At 37.4% G+C, this 5,769-nt stretch overlaps 1 pseudogene; it reads right to left on the bottom strand.

The window, feature by feature from the left end:
- Window positions 1-2,134: 2,134 nt before the first annotated feature.
- On the bottom strand, window positions 2,135-2,456 carry LOC113767102 (annotated as a pseudogene).
- Window positions 2,457-5,769: the final 3,313 nt, after the last annotated feature.

Genomic DNA, 5,769 nt, shown 5'->3' with positions numbered 1-5,769 from the left:
TCTAAGTTGCTGGACATTCATACCAAGTCAAACACGGCTCTTTTGACTGTTGGACTGATAGAAAATTACATATGCTCTCTTTTGGTGGGACTGCTTGATCTTTTCTCTTTTGCTAATTTGGATTAAATCCATAATCCCCACTCAGCAACAAATATGTATGCCAAATTTGCATCTTCTGAATGGTTACAGACTTGCAGTGAACAGATGGCTGCTATGGTAAATATTTCGAGCTCGAAATCGAGCTTAACGAGCTCGAACTCGAGCTTAACGAGCTCGACTCGATTGTGTTAAACGAGTCGAGCTCGAGCCGAACTTGAGCTAAATATAGAGCTAACGAGCTCGAACTCGAGCTAGTTATTCGACTCGACAATATTATCGAGCGAGCTCGAGCCAGCTCGAAATTCGTACAAATCGAGCTCGAACCACTACTACTCGGGCTCGGCTCGACTCGACTCGAATAACAGCTCTACTCATGAGGAGACAAAACATAGACGAACACGGGGGTTAGTGGCCCGTGGTTCATTCCAGTCCATACTAGTTCATAATTCTAGATACCTAATCAGCCGTCGACGGATGGATCGAGCAAACATGTGATCGATCAGATACTGTCGCTCCGTCACCGTCCGTGCGGACCTTTTGGCCAGAGATATTAAAATAAGTGATTTGAACGGGTTTGACTTGATTAAAATGGATAATGGGTATAAGTAAGTTAATCTATTTATATTTATTTAATTAAATGGATATAAATGAATAAGTCACAGAATGGATTGGGTAACCCAATTATTCATTTATTTTAACTTTTTGTAAACTCATTTAAATTTATTTTTGCAAACTAAGTTAGCAATTTATATCACCTTTTACACCTATTATTAGTTTAAAATATTTACTTGTAATGTTCAATAAGCCTAATTATCAATTTTTTTCCATCTATATTGTATGTCGCAAAATTACATAGTATTTAATAATTGAACAATAAGAATAGAAAATTTTGAACAAAGTACTATAAAAGTTAACATAAAAACTTTATTCAAAAATTTTAAACCCCAAACATTTTTTTCGTGTGTAAATTTAAAATTTTATTTTGAAAAGGTTAGAAAAGAGGCTAAAACTTTTCATAAATTGGTAATGCTGAAAAATGAGCAAGTTAACAAGCTAAGAGAAAATAAAGTGATAAGATAAAACTAACAAATAATAATAATAATGAAACAAAAGTTGTTAATATTATGATAAAATGAAGAATCTGAAAAAAAAAAATGGGTGGGAAAAGAGAGGAGGTTTGAGGAAAGACAATTCTAAATAGATTAATTGAGTTTGATGAGTTATGCAATGGTATTATTAGATAATTCATTTATACCTATATATAAAAACTTAATATATTCATATCCATTTATTTATGGAAAGACAGATAAATTTAGCTAAATGAATTTATTTGCCACGTGTACTTTGACTTACCAGTACTTTTCTTAAATCAAAGTTGTTCATGATGGACCTTACCAGTACTCAAGTGTTGGCTCTGAGATGCAGCCACCATTTCTCCAAGTTCCAGCCTCTTAGCAGTTTTCTGCAAAAGGATTTTGGAACAAAATCCTTGAGTACCTCGGTGGGCAATCTGCTGCGCAATCTTGTTTCAGCACAATAATCCGGCTTTTCTGGAGATATCTGCTTCAAACTTCTCAGGTGTGTGAGTTCAGCTTAACATTTTTTTTCCCTTCTATCTTTGGAATTGCTGTTGCTTAATTCTTTAATTCCGTAGCATAGTGTATAACTAGTCCGTTAAAAGATCTCATATATTGTACCTTCAACTTTTGCTGGGTGCTTTTAATTATCTTGAACTGTCGAGTCAACTGTCTGTCTTCTTGGTCTACCTCAGGAGTGTTAATCATTTCCATTGAGGGGAATTTGCAATCTTTTTTTTAACGATTAAAAAGATTAGGGCAACAAAATCAACCATTGTTCAGACAGATGTATATACGTTACCGCCAAATCTGTAGCTAGCTATGCCTTGTGAGTAGAGATAAGTCGAAAAATCGGAGGGCAAAAAGGTGGTACATATTGTTATTTTTCCCAAAACACACAATCTTAGATCAGCTCACTACGGCAGTTATGTCTATCACACGCCGAAACCCCAAATCATTTACTTGGGATTTCGCAGAGCAATGATTACAGAATCCCAGCGAAGGAACATTTTACTAATGAACTATCCTTGTTAACTGGAAGAGCTTTTTTCTTGCCTTTTCCTGTCTTGGGCACCTCAGTCCACATCTCTTTAACATTTCCAGAACCATGTTGCAGTGCCTGTCAAAGGCGCGCACACGACCAAGAAGCTTTCTGTTGTTCCGACACTCAATGAGCACCTGAGTGTTATTTTTGACACTCAACATCAAGACAGACAGAGTCCCTGTGTTATATTCTTCTTCCTCATTCTTTACACCATCCTCCTCAATTGGCCGGGTCATTCTCAACAAAAGAGAATTGCTTCAGCATTTTTCTTGCGTTTTCCTGTCTTGGGCCATGATGTACAAAGCTATTACTACAGACTCTATACATTGGTGAAAACTTCATGCTAATAGTTCTAGGGACAGATTCCATTCTAAAGCAAGTGCATAATTCTCTCTGGTTCTAGGAGCTTTCCCCCAAGCTCGAACCACATGCTGTACAGAATCAATAATAGCACGCACTATATTCTGAGAAGTTGAAAACTTATATAGCCAAAATATAGCCTGCATTTCTTGCTTTCCATGGATCATAAACTGTCACTTCAAAAACAAGTCTTTTGAACTGATGGCCAAAAGAGTTAGAACTCCAATGCTTTGCTAATCAACTCAGCTCTTCCTCCCAAGTGTAGCTCCCTCTAAAAACTGCACGCATGTTTTGTACCTTCTGCCATACAGACTGAGAGACTCTATAGCCAAAAAGTAAATGGTCAAAAGTTTCATTTTCTTCTTGACACATTACATTAAGAGTAGTTGAAACCCGTAACCCTCATTTCATGATTCTGTTCATAGTGTTTAGCCTTCTTCTACAAGCTATCCATGGTATAAAGGCAAATCTAGGAACATAGTTTTTGCCCCATACAAGTTTATACCAATATACTTTCAGTCTCCAAGCTCTCAGAATCTTCATAGCAGACTTAACAGAGAATGTGCTCGTGGAGCTTGTGGACAAGATTGTTTGATCTTGGATATCTGGAAAAGGTAAAAAGGATCAGGGGTTGCTTGCATCAAGTCTCTGATATCTTTAAACCACCTCCTCCCACAAGGCCACTTCCAGTTGCCATTCAAGATACACTTCCATCTCCCCCTAATCTTTTGATAAAGAGTTGAACCTAGCTTCTTAGCTGGAGTATCTTCCTCCATGCCCAAGAGGAGTCACTTAGTACTTTTACCCCCAAATAGAATTACCTTTCAGCAAAATTTCAGGCACCCACTTGACCCAAAGAGAGTCCTTCTTAGTACAGATATTCCACAGAAGCTTCATGATCAGGCACTTGTTTTTATTCTGCAAGATTGAATAAGCCCAGTCCACCCTCTTTCTTGGGAGCACACATCATTCTAGAAGACTTTGGGGTTATAATGCTGCTTAACTTCTCCTGCCCATAAGAAGGATGATAAGATGCTATGATCAATCTTTCTGACAACTGACTTTGGCAAGATAAAAGCACTGCCCCAATAAAGATGAATAAGATTGAGCACACCTTGGATCAATTGGAGTCTTCCACCATAACTGAGCTTTTTGTTTTCCAATTTTGAATCTTGCTAAATATTGATTGACAATCCTTCATAGAGAGTCTATAGGTAATAAGTGGCAGCCCAAGATACTTTAATAGCAATTCCCCTCTAGGCATATGAACAATTTTGCATAGCTCATTGGCTAAACTATCAACAGTTCCAGCTAGGAAAACTTGACATTTTTGGAAATTTTGCTTAAGACCAAAGAACTCTCCAAACTCATGTATATTGTGATTAATCAACTGAAATGATTCAGGAGAAGCACCAGTTAAGAGGAAGAGATCATCAGCAAAGGCCAAGTGGGATAGTCCAACCTTTCCACATTTCAGATGGAAGACGAAACCACTTTTATGAGCAATGCTCCATTCAAACAGTGCAGTAAAAGCTGCCGTGGCAATAGTGTGATAATAGTGCTGTTTAGAGGCATATACATTTAGTTGTGAGGAAAACAAAATTGCAAAGCATCAATAACCTCTTTACCAACCAGTTGCCAATTTGTTTTGAAGAATTCAGTGTAGAAGCCATCCAGGCCTGGAGCTTTTCCACCTTTATCTAGAATACTGCATTCTTTAATCCCTGCTCAGTTATCTCAGCTTGGAGATTGAGCCTCTATTCATCTGAAAGCTTATTGGACAGGACTTGGTGTAGTCTGGAGTTGTCAGGATTGAGATTCTAACTGCTAAATAATTGCTTCCACAGCCATCTCCTTAACTCTCTCATAGTCCTTGACAGTTTCACCATCATCAGCTTGCAGTGCAACAATTCTATTTTTTGCTGTATGGTTAGCTACCTGTCTATGAAAATATTTTGTGTTTTTATCACCTGCTCTAAGCCACTCCACCCTGCCTTTGTCTCTATAGAAAGCCTCTTCTGCCTTAAGGAGATCAATATACTCCATTTTTACAATCTTTTCCAGTTGAATGACATTTTCATCAAAAGGTTGTCCAGTGAGTGATTTCTGAATCAGACATAACTGCTCCCATTTTTGAAGCACTCTAAGGGAAGTGTTATAAAAAATTCCTTATTGAACTCTTTAGCTTTAAGGACTTGTGTTTTTGAAAAATGCTCCTGACTGGGTTGGCTTGAGAATCATCCTGGTCTAACCATATCTGATGAAGATCTCTCCAGACTTTTGATGACTCATCCAAAAAGCATGGAACTTGTAAGGCTTTGGGCCAAATTTGAACTCAGAATTAATGTATATTTGCATAGCACAGTGATTAGAAACACCGGGAGGAAGGAACTCTGCTTCAGTAATAGGGAAACCAGAATACCATTCTTTATTTACAAAAAAAACTCTTATAAATTTTACTATATACACGCCCACCATCTTCTCTCTTATCACCCAAAGTGTGGAAACAGCCCTTTGCAGGAAATTCACCAATGTCTAGAGTATCAATTATTATATCATTGAATGCAGAAATAGCACCAAGGTCATATTCTAAACTTCCCAACTTTTCAGCATAGTTCCCGATGATATTAAAATCTCCCATTATAATCCAGGGAATCCCATCAGCAAGAGGTTTAAGGCTATGAATGTGATCCCATAATGGTCTCTTCTCTTCAACTTTATTTATCTTGTAGACCATAGTTACTATAAACATATCAAAACCAGGAAATTCCACGAAACATTAAATACACTACTCATGTATTTTAAGTACAGAGCAGGTCATATCATTTTTCCAGCAGTAAATAATTCTACATACACTACAAATACTACCATTATGCACATAATGCCAATTTGGCAAACATTTCTTCATAACTCTATCCACATTTTCAATACGGATCTTATTTTCCGCAATACCAAGCACACTAGCTGTAGTACGATTCACAATCTTTTGAATTTCTGCTTGTTTAACAGGGTCATCCAACCCCCTAATCTTCCAGCATACTAAGTTCACTATGTAATTGGAGGATAGAGCTTATTACTCGTGCGTTTCCTTGCACCTGTGCCCAATTTTTCACCTTTCTGATGTACTTCTGTAATAAGAGGCTTCATAGGTTAGAGGACTGTAACTGTTTCTTGTGAGAATTCTGACTT

The sequence above is a fragment of the Coffea eugenioides genome, chromosome 3, assembly GCF_003713205.1.
Source record: "Coffea eugenioides isolate CCC68of chromosome 3, Ceug_1.0, whole genome shotgun sequence".
NCBI classification, from domain to species: Eukaryota; Viridiplantae; Streptophyta; class Magnoliopsida; order Gentianales; family Rubiaceae; genus Coffea; species Coffea eugenioides.
The sequence above is the reverse complement of the archived record's forward strand: the minus strand, read 5'-3'. Positions and strand labels throughout refer to the sequence as shown.